This window comes from Schistocerca serialis, chromosome 1 (assembly GCF_023864345.2).
Source record: "Schistocerca serialis cubense isolate TAMUIC-IGC-003099 chromosome 1, iqSchSeri2.2, whole genome shotgun sequence".
In the NCBI taxonomy this organism is placed as follows: Eukaryota; Metazoa; Arthropoda; class Insecta; order Orthoptera; family Acrididae; genus Schistocerca; species Schistocerca serialis.
Window position 1 is genome coordinate 683,614,689 of NC_064638.1, and position 14,397 is coordinate 683,629,085.

Below are 14,397 nucleotides of genomic sequence, written 5' to 3' on the forward strand. Positions count from 1 at the left end.
GCTCATTTTAGTTTCGGCAGTATGTACTGTACTTCCTCGATTCACCGCCAGTAGGCCCAATTGAAGGAAGGTAATGTTGACTTCGGTGCTTGTGTTGACATGCGACTCATTGGCAGGCATTGTTGGTGGTGTCTTGACTGGGCCCCATGTTCTTCCACGTACGCTCAATGGAGCATGTTATCATGATTTCATACGGGATACTCTACCTGTGCTGCTAGAATATGTGCCTCTACAAGTACGACACAACATGTGGTTCATGCACGATGGAGCTTCTGCACATTTCAGTCGAAGTGTTCGTACGCTTCTCAACAACAGATTCGGTGACCGACGGATTGGTAGAGGCGGACCAATTCCATGGCCTCCACGCTCTCCTGACCTCAACCCTCTTGACTTTCATTTCTGGGGGCATTTGATAGCTCTTGTCTACGCAACCTCGGTACCAAATGCAGAGACTCTTCGTGCTCGTATTGTGGACGGCTGTGATACAATACGCCATTCTCCAGGGCTGCATCAGCGCATCAGGGATTCCATGCGACGGAGGGTGGATGCATGTATCCTCGCTAACGGATGACATTTTGAACATTTCCTCTAACAAAGTGTTTGAAGTCACGCTGGTACGTTCTGTTGCTGTGTGTTTCCATTCCATGGTTAATGTGATTTGAAGAGAAGTAATAAAATGAGCTCTAACATGCAAAGTAAGCGTTTCCGGACACATGTCCACATAAGATATTTTCTTTCTTTGTGTGTGAGGAGAGTTTCCTGAAAGTTTGGCCGTACCTTTTTGTAACATCCTGTATGTCCATAACGCTATCCCATGACTTTTGTCATATCGGTGCCATTCTTTGTTTGCTTGTCGATAGCTTCCCTTTGTACTTGACACTGCTCCTGTGCTGAGTAGTGCTCCAAAGCATTTATATTTCGCTTTCAGTCTAAAAGGTATAGTCTTAACTCTGGGGCACGTACAGGAAATTGGTTTAGAAAAAATAGAAAACATCACATCGTACGGGTACCCAGAGAGCTCATGCTACAGTCTTGTAGAGACACGTATAAACCGCTGGCTTAGCGTTGTTTTGCACGTTGATGGCGGGCAGTTTTCCAGCAGGCGGCCCGTGCGAGCCCCAGCCGTGTTTTGCGCCGCCAGCACAAAGGCGGGGCTCGTCTCCAAACAGCCGCCCACCTCCTGCCGCCACGGCCGGTGCTGTGCCGTGCCGCGCCGTGCCGGGCTGGCCGCATTACGCATTCCACGCTACACCTGCGCGGGCCCGGGTGCGCCCCGTCCCCGTATTTGTATAGACGCTGTCGCCGCAAACCCGCGCCCCGCACCCCGGCTGCAGCAACAGCCCTTTCCACCCTCCCAGAGCACCTCTCCAAAAAAACAGGCGCCCGTGGCGGACAGGCACCGAGGCTGGTTATCGTGGAGCAACGCTTCCGCTGGATTACTCTGCGTCGCGGGACAATACAGAAAGAATATGCAAGTGGGCAGCACACTGCGACAAACCTTGCAAGTGTCTCTTACGACCACGTGAAGAAACCGGGGAAGGGCGGCGGAAGATTACACGCCGAAAACTGCAATGCAGTTCGGAGGGTTTTTTTCATTACATGGATGACGCGGAGAGGGATCTCTCGAATTTCGGAAGGTGTCAAAGGTGGGCACATTTCATTTAAGTACAATACAATGAAATTAATTTTTATTTATTTTATTTATTGATTTATTTAACCTGGCAAGATTAAGGCCATCAGGCCCTCTCCTACATCTAACCAGGCATTCTACCTATTTTACATTCATATATTTTGGTAGGCATGTTAAACTACATCTAGTACAAAAAGTGAAATAAACAATTATAAAGGCACACTTGGAAAAATAAATACATATAGAGTTTACATTCGTAGATGATAACTACTGTTATAATTAGACATTATGAAAGAGATTTTAGATAGGGGTGCTAGCAGCAGGGAGTAGGAGGGAGACTGATGGTCAAGGGAAGAGAATAATAGAGCCATGATGTAACATAATTAAGGAAATATAAAGGAGATTGCGTGGTTAATATAGATAGATGAAGAGGAAGAAGAGAAAGAAGCAAGATAGGAGACACTAGCTTTGCTATTTGACAGAGGAGAGGATTGGCCTTGTACTTTAATTTTGTGGGAAACGCTATGAGGATGATACTAGGAAATACTTCAACTTCTTCTTAAAAACAACAGGGGATTTAATTTTGCGCAAGGTAAAGGGCAGTTTGTTCCAGAGGTGGACAGCGGCAACTGAGAAGGAGTTTGCAAAAGTTTTTGTTTTGTGAGTGGGCACAATTAGGATACCAAATAAGTGTGACCTCGTGTTTCGATTATGATTGCATGAAAAGTGTTTACTCTCTTAAGACAGATACTGGGGTGCTTGCGCGACGAGGAGTCGGTGAAGTAGACGCAATTTGTCCGGCCGCAGCCACGCTAGCTGGGAGTATGAAGCACTAACATCATCATATCGGCGAATGTTGCAGGTGTAACGCACACAGGCATTCATAGTTAGTTCTATCCGTCGGTTGTTTTCACTACTCATGCCTTGTTGAATTACATCATAGGATTAAGGATTTATATTAATATTACGAACCAATATTGCATTGCCGGCCAAAGTGGCCGTGCGGTTAAAGGCGCTGCAGTCTGGAACCGCAAGACCGCTACGGTCGCAGGTTCGAATCCTGCCTCGGGCATGGATGTTGTGATGTCCTTAGGTTAGTTAGGTTTAACTAGTTCTAAGTTCTAGGGGACTAATAACCTCAGCAGTTGAGTCCCATAGTGCTCAGAGCCATTTGAACCATTTGAACCAATATTGCATTACACTGAAAATATTAATTTTAAAATAACCTCAAACGATAAATTTAATTCTCTTCAACGGGAGTGATGTACTGGATAACGTCGGAAGGTCCATAAGGCTTTTCGGAAGTGATGTGGTTGCTTGTAAGAAGGTAGCAACGCTAAAGATCTGTAGTGAGCAGCAAGAAGGCATGCGAAAGATTGGTGATAGTTGCAAGCAGTGGAAGTTTACCATGAACGTCAATAAATGTTACACAATACACAGAAATAGGCGAAGAAATCGAATGCTGTACGATCAGATTATTTGTGATAAAACTGTTGACACAGTAACTGTCGTAAAATACCTGTGCTATCCATCCGGAGAGACCTAAAGTGGAGTTACCGAGCGAAATAAAAAAAAGGAAAGAAATTGGTACAATTTCTGTGAAATGATATTTCTAAAAGTAAGAAATAAAGTAGATTAAAGAAACATTTGATTCACCAACTTTATTTCAGTTAAATGCAATAATGCTGTATCAACACCCACTATTTAGGTATTGTTTTTCACGTTCCAATTACGTCATCTTCAAGCCTGCCGTATGAATTACCAAGTATGCGTGCATAAAACATTGCTAATGAAGTTCTAATATCTACGGCACCAGATACGAATATTGGTGCCTTGTGGTGCACAAGTGGAACTTAGTGTCATTCATGCGACAAGCCTGAAGATGACGTGATTGGAACGTCGAAACTGGTTGCCTAATAAAGCAATATCTAAATAACGGCTGTTGATATAGAATTATTGCAGTTCATCGACAAGCCACTGTCTCATGCTCCTGAGCTCGGATGGAAAGATGGAGCTACGTTTACTTCAATTTTTTTCTTCGTTCTTCTTTCAAGTTTTGTTTCTTATTGTCACCTCATTTTCTTTCCTAGTGTCATCTGTTCTCTAAATGTCCTAAATTTAGTACTTGACTCGAAGTAAACCATTTTCACTTTTAAATATCACACCAATGTAACATTATATGCCCAAAATAACTGGGCCTTCAAGACATAACCTCTTTCGCACTTCAGTTACGTAGATAGTAGCAGCTCTCCGTGAAATATTTCGATCCTACTTTAAATCATTAATTCAGTATTTCTTAAGTACCCTCATTACTTTCAAGCAAGGATCTTTTTTAGGAAAAGTGATCTCAAATTGATCAGTTTAATACCGAATTTGCCCATTCCCCATTTCTCGTTTGGCTATGAAAATTCGGAAAGGATTACTAATTAGGTTTATTTAATTACCACGATTATTTCAATAGTTTCTTGGAAGAATAGACTTCATGCTGCTGAATTTGGTACCCTATTTGTTCACTTCCCTTTCTTCGTTTGGTTATGAAAATTCTAACAAAAATTCTGTCTCAAATCACTGAGTTCTTCTTAAATATCCCTATTATTTCCGAGGAAAACTGGACCTCATGCTGGTCAGTTTGATATCCCATTTGTCTAATTCCCACTTTTCTGTGGGGAACGAAAATTCGGACAAGCCCATTTGTGTAATTTACAGGTCGTCTCAACTTTCTTAGTGTTCAAACTTTTGGCCAATAAACAGCAACAGACATAGATATCGGGGTGAAATTCATAGGAACAATCTAAATGATATGCAAGCCATCCACGAAGGAAGTGGCTTACAAGATGCTAGTTCGACAAATTCTTCACTACTGCTTATCAGATTGCATTAACAGAAGCAATAGAGAATATCAAACGAGCAGTGGCACGTTTCGCCACTGGATCGATTAGTCGGCGAGAGAGCATTGCGGAGATGCTTAACGGACGCTAGGAGAGAAGCGTTTTTTTATCACGGAGATAAATTCTGACAGAGTACAGTCTGATAAGTTTTGGGCAACATGTTACTTCCTCCCACATACGTCTCGTGAAATGACCGCAAAGGGAACGTCTGAGCCGGCCGAAGTGGCCCTGCGGTTAAAGGCGCTGCAGTCTGGAACCGCAAGACCGCTACGGTCGCAGGTTCGAATCCTGCCTCGGGCGTGGATGTTTGTGACGCCCTTAGATTAGTTAGGTTTAACTAGTTCTAAGTTCTAGGGGACTAATGACCTCAGCAGTTGAGTCCCATAGTGCTCAGAGCCATTTGAACCATTTTTAGAACGTCTGAGAAATTAAAGCGAGTACAGACGTTTATCGGCAGTTGTTTTTCCCACGTTATATTCGCAAATGGAACATGGAAGGGGCCAACTAGAAGTATTACAAGAAGTACAAATGTAGATGTATAGGAGCAGAAAATTCCTTAATTCGTCTTTAAACTCCACCAAATTACCTAGACGACAGTTAAAACGCTGGGTCAGGTTGTTGAATACCTATTTACCTATGTATCGTGCTCTTTTCTGTAGTAATGCTAACTAGTTGAAGTTTTTGTGGACATTGATCTTCATCCTAATGTAATATTCATCCTCTAAACCACGTTACGAGAAAAAAATATCGGCAGAGGCCACAAACGTGATGGATATATATTGTGAAGCAATTGTTAAAACATAAAGTGTATGGCAGTAGCGATTCATTCTGCAAATGTAGCTGACCAAGACGGTCGATGAATTGTGGTGTTGCGGTCCCTGCACATTCTGTTCCAGAATGTTCTCCGGGATGGAGGTCCATTGATTAAGTTTGTAAGGTTACTAGTTTATTTTTGATATTCAAGAAATCATTCGATTTGTATACTGCATATTTATCCAACAGAGGTTTTATACAATCGGAATGTTGTGCCACAGAGGTTCTGAGTACAAGCAATGTGCTCTTTGGTTGCCAGAAGTGTTGCAGAGTAGTACTGTAGTTGCGGCAGCGTTCAAAGAAAAACTTGTATGTCGGGTGTATGTGATGCTACTGAGCGGACTGAAATGATTTGCAGAGCACAGAGATAAAATTACTGAGGATGATGAATTGTGAAACATGAGATGATAAAGATCAATAGATCAAGTGAAGATTATGAGGTAAAACTATTGCTGCGTTGCTGGCCTGCGCGTAATTATGATGTTTTTGGAAAACGGAAAGTCTTAGTAGAATTTTTCTTTATTGATTTCGGTGCCTTAGTTCATTGTTCAGACGAGAATAAATAAAGTCAGCGGTTCACATGGCTTGCCTTTAGAAGTTAGTTTTACTACTCCTTCACCATTTCCAGTAATTAGTTTCGCAGTAGAGAAATTTTTGCTGTAAACAATAAATTTTGTAAAGATCGTCGTAATTGTATACGACGATCAGATTTCGTAATACAGATATTAAAGGATAAATTACTTTCAGTTATTTAGCAAATTCAAATTCTTTTTGATTATGTGGCTCGCCGCAATGCACAGAGCGGAACACAATTTCTTAGAGAGTACGGCACGATCTGTTTAGAATAGTTGCACTTCCTTGCATTGCACTACGGAAGGCTTCTTCTTTTGCTATTTAGCTCTCTCGCTGCTGCACTGCATATTTTACGTTCACCTCGTCGAACAGTACCAAGTTTCCGGTACCACAAGTACACCATGAAAATTAGTTAAGCCATATTTAGCATTCCAGTGGAGGTAGTTACATCGTTCTCACTTAGCTTTGTTTCTCAAAATTATTATCGGGTTCACTTACGGTAAGGTTCAGTTTTATTTTCACAGAGCAGTATTCCATTCGCGAGTGTGTTTTTCTGTGTTATATTTCTATTTAGTCGGTTTGCGTACATAAATCTACATTACATTTTTATAGAAACATAATATTTATTCCTTCAAAATTCAGTTTGGAGTTATGCAGCATCTTTATTTTGCTAGTTTTGTGATTTGGAATTACAATCCACGTATCATGACGTCACGCATTGTAGCGCTGCATCGCAAAGCACAAACTTCCACAGGTCAGATTATTTAGTTTACAGGTTTGCCGTTCTAATTCATTTATTGAAATCAATGTACCGTTATCCAGTTATACAATTTCAGTTTGGCGACACATTTTATCAGACAGCATTGCTCAGGACAACAATATAGAAACACGGAGTAAAATACAGGAAACCAGTCCAGTCCAGATTCAGTTCACAAGAATAAACATTAAAGAGTTAATTCTTTCGCGATCTATTGTTAATATATTCTTCAATTCAGGAGCGTTGCTGTTATTTACAGTTCTGCTAAACGAGCGTAGATTCCTTACTGTACACCGATTTCCAAATTTGTGAATACAATTTCTCTAATTTTAGGTGTCATTTTTGAGACAGTCGATAAATTCAGTTCTTCGACATTTATGTTACGCGAGTGATGCTACGCCATGATACACCAATTCATTCTCTGTCAACATCCAACTGACACTGTAACCTGGTATGAATGCCAAACAATCATGAATTTTTCCTATGTAATTAGCAGAAAATAGTTCTGAGTCTGCGTCTATATAATGTTGAAACATGAATCTGTAAGATGACAGCGAAGATCAGTTTCATTACAGTTGAACTAGCAAAGCGTTACATACAGTCGCTACCGATTTGGAGTAATCCTAATCGACTTAATATGGTATTAATGGATAATGTGGAACTTTGGGCTATGTGAACATAACTGGAATTGCGTGAAACCGGTTGCAGATGCACATGAATAATTTGCGGGTACAACTGCAGTAAAAGTGAATTTTGTGTTTTCTATGGAATTGTATTTCGAATGAGAAGGCCTTTGAAAGAATTCGGCACAGATATGTGAACCTGAAATGAGCGGACATGAGCAGCGTATTTCTTTTAGTTACTGGAGAAAGGAAGTGTAGTCGTTAACATCCTGATCAAAGATCTAAAGTACGTTCACGGGGCAACATAAAATTCTCTTACACTTGGCCCTTCTCTGTGCGAGTCTAGCACATGTTTCTACTGCTTATCCCAGTAAAACGCCCATCGTCTGTGAATATTCAGGTGGTTAATATGTACTCTAGCCTATCGTATTTCCAACGTGCCACGTTCGGCGTTACCTCTGCATGTCTTCATCGAATCTCTGGGATAGCACGCTACTTCCTGTCTGTTAAAAATTCTCACTTGTGTGGTTCGTTTTATACGTGTCGAAGATAAACGGACAAAACTGCTTTCTGGAAACAAATCAACACGTTATTCACGTTGTATCTTGGTCGCATGAATTTTACGTGAACAGTGCAATTTCTGTTTCGTTTATGACAGGCTATTACGCTGGAATATATAATGTGCAGTGAAATTCTGTTAGAATATAAAGTAAGGAACGAAAAATTATAGGGACGCGATACTAGTTCAATGGAGATGTATTTGGGTGAAAATCAGTCAGGAACTTAACGGAACGCTTCCAGTAAACACTTGAATTTACACGGAGAAATCGCGATACAATTAATACGGATGAGTGAAGCACTTGTAGAGCCTCGTATCTTCCAGAGTCCGAATACGATTCCAGTATCATAAAAACTGTACCACCTCAGGCGGTCTCTGGAACAGAAATCGTCAGCGATATATAAAGTGAAATTTGTGGGTGGTCAGCTCTTCCACCTTTCTATTAGACTACTGTTGCTCAGGGACCATTTCAGTCTCGGAAACTACTCCTCTACACAAGTGCAGCTTCAAATTTTAGTCAGCTGCACCTCTCAGATCTTTTTTATGTTCGATGGAGGCACCTGCGTTTGGCATTTGTCGCCTGGGGCGACATTGCTCTGAGTCCCCTTCCGTTTTTTTATGTATAGAGTTTTCCTTTAACATTGTTGTACACACTTACAGAATGGGACCATCTGCGTGCTCTCAAAAGATGCTATCAGTTTGCTATCTGCTTATACTACGCTTTACACATGTTCATTATGGATGGTTTTAGATTAATACAAACATCTTGAATTAAATAAATTATTTCGTTCATACTACAGTCTAATAACTGAGGAGAACGTAACCTATATGTTTCCTCCTGGTATCCATGATATGCTCTGTACGTAGATCTTAGTTACTCTGGAATTGACGCGGTTCACCCACAACGTGATTTGTTCAAGATACGGATACCGGAAGAATTTATCGTGTGTGTGTGGAGGCAGTTGGCACCAGACGTCCACGTGCAAATAACTTAATAAAATTTCTAACATGCAGCTTGTATGCTCCGGGTGCTAGCTAAGCGAGAATAAACTTGATGTACGTAAAAGCGTCGGCATTTCAGCTACAGGTCATCATCACACTTGCGAAACTAAGGTACTCTGAGTTTCCCTTCTAGGCTCTGGGATTACATACATTTTGGGGCATAGTTTCATATCGCCATTCAAATTAACAGCTTTTTGTTACATTAGTACCTGCATTTCTTCTTCACATTTATTCTCACAACTTGATAAATTGTAAGTTAAATACGGTCCTTCTGCAAGCAACTATCAACTCTGTAATGCAGTATAAACAAATCGTGCTTATGAAGATCAGAATCAGGCTTTTGTACCTATAAGTTGAAACTTCCTGGCAGATTAAAACTGTGGGCCCGACAGACTCGAACTCGTGATCTTTGCCTTTCGCGAGCAATTGATCTACCGACTGTGCTAACCAAGCAAGTGCCCATCGTGAGTGGTGCTTGGGTAGCTCAGTCGGTAGAGCACTTGCTAGCAAAAGGCAAAGGCCTCGAGTTGGAGTCTCGTTCCGGTACACAGTTTAAACTGCCAGGAAGTTTCATATCAGCATATTCTCCGCTAGAGAGTGAAAATCCACGGGTGGTGACTAAGCCATGTCTCTGCAATGTCGTTAGTTCTAGGAGTGCTGTTCCTGCAAGGTTCACAGGAGAACTGCTGTGAAGTTTGGAAGGTAGGAGACGAGGTACTGCCGGAAGTAAAGCTGTGAGGAAGGGCCGTGGGTCGTGCTTGGGTAGCTCAGTTGGCGCCGGCACGGTAGCTCATCGTGTTCGGTCAGAGGGTTAGCCGCCCTCTGTAATGAAAAACTGAGTGCACGGATCAACGAAAATCTGAACGAGTGTCATCGGACGTACGCCCCGAACAAATTCATCGAACAATATGGAACGAAATGAGATAAAAAAAGGTGTCATGGGACGTCCACCCCAAACAACTGCATTGAACAGTATCGAAGAAAATCAGATAAAAAAAGTCGGTAGAGTACTTGCGTGCGGAAGGCAACGGTCTTCAGTACGAGTATCGGTCCGGCACACAATTTTAATCTGCCACGAAGTTTTATATTAGCGCACACTCCACTGCAGAGTGAGAATCTCATTGAAGAAGTAAGTTGCTATTGCTCTTCATGTCATAATAGCGCATCTACGTTCCTGACAACATGTAATGTCAACAAGAGAAACTTAAAAAAACCTAACTGACAAGTTATGGTGATTGTTTCATACGATGAGACGCAGCATACATACTTCGACATTTAGAGCACGTTAGTTATCTGCACGTTCTGGCAAAAACAATTTTTAAATATTAAAACAGGTAAATAATAGCAGTCTACCAACACATCTAAGACTAGGTACTAAGCCATTTGTGCTACCACTCTTTCATGGAACTGTCATCCATCGCCGCCCGCTGTAGCATAGCGGTTCTAGGGGCTTCAGTCTGCAACCGTGCTGCTGCTAAGTTCGCAGGTTCGAATCATGCCTCGGTTATGGATGTGTGTGATGTCCTTAGGTTAGTTAGGTTCAGGTAGTTCTACGTCTAGGGGACTGATGACCTCAGATGTTAAGTCCCATCGTTCTTAGAGCCATTTGACCCATTTTTGCTATCCATCCTTGGGTCTCGGGTTTTCTCGTAGAACACCTAGGTAACGACCTTCCTCTGGCAGGTCTCAGGCAAGAGTAAGGACGGGAACAGCGGTTTTAGTGGCAGGCGTCCGCATTGCACTTGTACTGCTCTGAACTGGGCTAATCGATGTTCGGAACATCCCGCACCATTAGTCAAGTAAACTTCTCTTTGTTACATAATACTAACTTTTGTCGTCTCCCATTGCGCTAACAATTCGCAATTTTAAATTTCCTTTTTCGTGCACATTCTGTAACGACTTCTTCGACAAAATAGAAACACCTCTCCGTAGCTGGGATATGCGTGGGTAAGGGTACAGCTTTCTCCGACCAGACAGGGGCCACCTCGCACCAGGTGCCACGGCCGGCTTTGTCACAAAAAATGATTTGGAAAATTAAAAGTAAATTTGAAAGTATTTAAAGTTATACCATTTTTGACACATTGTTATGTCAGAGCTACCCCAGGGAATGGACGTTGCGGCGAATGCAGGAACATTGCACTACTGTCCGGGGCAAATTTCTGGTGGACGTCATATTATTTTGCCTTCCTCTGACCTGTTATTAAGCATCAAATTTATATCTGTGTAATATGGATTATTGCGAATGGTTTTGCAGTGTAGCGTTTTTTCACGTTGTAGATGAATGAAAGAGAAGGCGAACACCTAGGTCCAGTACACAGCCTACTCTTCTCCAAGAGCGCCAATAGAAGCTCCTGGCTTAATGTCGTCATCCGAAGAACTGATCAGCTTCTATTCAGATGACCCCACTACATGAGACAAAGCAGTACAGTTTGGAATTTAATTCGGGACGCTGTCTCATAATCAGGAACTGTATATCGCCACCTCTCCCGCGATTTCTGGCCAAATAGTAAGGAAGAAAACGTTAAGAGCACACGATTGTCGACCGAGAGCCGCGTTATCCACCATCGGGTGCGATATAGAGGAGCATCGGGTCAGCAAACCAGGCTCTCGGCAATTGCTGACGTTTAGACCTTGTAGCCGCTACATGTCACTCACGCAGCTCCGCAGCCGGTTTTACGAGCCTGAGTGCAGCCCGTTCCAGTCCTCCAACCAAGGAAAATTCCCTGGCAGCACCGGGAATCGAAGGCGCGTTCCCCACATGATGCTCGTCGGATTGACCCTCACCTACGGAGACGAGCACTTGCCAAATTGTGACGACCCAAATTTTACAGGAAAATGTATTCGCAGTTGCGAATATGGACTGTATATTAGACTGACGAAAATGAAAATTTTGTCGGACCGGGACTCGAGCGCGAATATAGCGCCATACGCGAACAGTCGCTTTAACCGCTCCAGCTACCGGTGCACGAAACGCAGCTACATCCAAACTTCCATATCTCGTCCATGTGTCACAAACTGCACTCATACATTACTCACATCCTCGTCCAGCATGGGCGTATTTATTGAGATTCAAGGGTCTGACATGACAAGCGAATAAATGCAAAATAGTGCTGCTAGTGTTATTCAGAAATACGATAAAGTACTTCTTCGGATATGCTTGCATGTCCGAAGGAACATTCCATCGTACTTCTTCATAACACAGGCACTGCTGTTACGTATTCGACCAATATTTTCCTTAGCATCAGTTTTCATATGGGCTACCTCCTAGTCGAGTCCCGCTGTACAAGGGCGCATTATCGGTTTCGGTTAAGGACGCTGGCTGTTAGTGAATGCAGTAAAATTAGTTTCACATAATGTGAATTTGTATCAACAATTTCAGCTGTGAAGCAATTTCCAAATGCGACCATACACACACGCCGCACAGTGGTGCAGCTTCCATAAGATTCCATGAAATACATAATTTACATATAAAATGGGTAAACGGTAAAGGTCAATTTGAATGCTCTAATTACGTGCTGTCCAGTCGGATGCAGTAACCTGAGCTCTTTAGAACCACAGAAAACTCGACGAATGAATAAAAAATTGCATAAGCGAAGTGGAACAAAAGAAATATTCATCTCTGTAACATTTTCGCATCGCTTGCTTCGTTACTATCCTTATAATTCCCTCTCATCTCACATGTCACGGATTAAACGGAGCTAATTTCCTTCCTGTTGGAATGCTTTAGTACAGAATTTCCCCCATCGCATCTCATAAATTCTGCAAAGCCTTCAACAGGCGAAACAGATTGAGACGAGCCTAATTGATTTCCGCAGCGTGAACGGGACACCGTTGGGCGGGATGTTTTGGGCTGCCGCCTTGATCCAGCGCGCCGCTAATGTAATTGCTGGCGGCACAAAGTGGCCGTTCATTAGCTGGGGGCGGCCGCCCCCGCCGCCCCCGCCTCTTCTCGGCCGCCGATCACTGCGCCGGCCAAGCGGGGTGTCGACGTGCCCACAAATCACCGAGCGAACAGGGGGGCGGGGGTGCGGCTTCCACTGCTGGCGGAGCGGCCCATACACACACACACACACACACACACACACACATACACACGCCAAGACAAAAGTGTACAGCCCAGCCCTCTCCTACCTTATGCTAACATTTGTAACTCTACGTGTTCTATGGATTGACTAAAGAAAAGTCAAGACACAGTCATAGGTTTTGTCGAGATGAAAAAGCGTTCGACAATATCAAAAGGAACAAGATGTTTGAAATTCTGAGAAAAATATGGGTAATCAATGGGGAAAGACGGTTAATACACAATATCTCCAAGAGCCAAGAGGTAACGATAAGAGTGGAAGACCAAGAACTGAGTATATAAGAATATACCGCCTACAGTTGCAGGTTAACTTTATCGTTTACCTAGGTTTCAACGTTAGTAATAACGTCTTCTTCAGAACATAAAATATTATTTAAATGTTTGCCTAAAACAAGCCATGTCCTAAGTCACCTCGTCGCGGCCCATACAACGGGCTTAAAGTGAATTTGCTACAGCTTGTTTAATAGAAGTGACAAAACCTTATGGTTATGCATCAAGTTTTATAAAGGTGACTTAGGATATGGCTTGTTTTAGGCAATCATTCCATATTAATGTACTACTGCCGCCTTCTGAAGAAGATAGATTTAAATCTGTCGAAACCTAGGTAAAGATTACTTTATCCATTGCAACTGGTCGGCTGTTTTTAATCATAAAACATTTAAATAATATTTTATGTTCTGAAGAAGACGTTATTACTAACGTTGAAACCTAGGTAAACGATAAAGTTAACCTGCAACTGTAGGCAGTATATTCTTATACAAACAACATCAGTTGCTGTCGCTGCATAAAAATGTTAAAAATCAAGAACTAGGTACTCGAATTGAAACGAGTGTAAAAGAAGGACGTAGACTTTCGGCTCTATTGTTCAATCTATACATTGAACAAGCAACGACGGAAGTAAAAGGAAGATTGAAGAGTGGGATTAAGAGTCAAGGTGAGAGATTATCAGTGATAAGATTAACATGATGACATTCCTATCCCCAGTGAAAGTGAAGAAGAATATGGCATCTGCTGACTGGAATGAACAGTCTAATGAGTAAATAATACGGACTGAGAGTAAACCGAAGAAAGACGAAAGTAATGAGATGTAGCAGAGAATAGCGAGATACTTAACATCACGATTGGTGATCACGAAGTATATGAAGTTAAAGCATCCTGCTACCTAGGCTGCAAAATAACTCATGACGGACGGAGCGAGAAGGACATGAACATCAGACTAGCACTGAAAAAAAGGACATTCCTGGCCAAGAGAAGTCTATTAGTATCTAATACAGGCCTTAATTTGAGGAAGAAATGCCTGAGGGTGTACGTTTGGAGCACAGAACTTTATGGTAGTGAAACATGGACTGTGGGAAAACCGGAAAAAGAAGAGAATCGAAGAATTTGAGATGTAGTGGTACAGAGTAATGTTGAAAATTAAGTGGACTGAGAATTAAAGGAATGAAGAGGTTCTCCGGAGAATCGGCGAGGA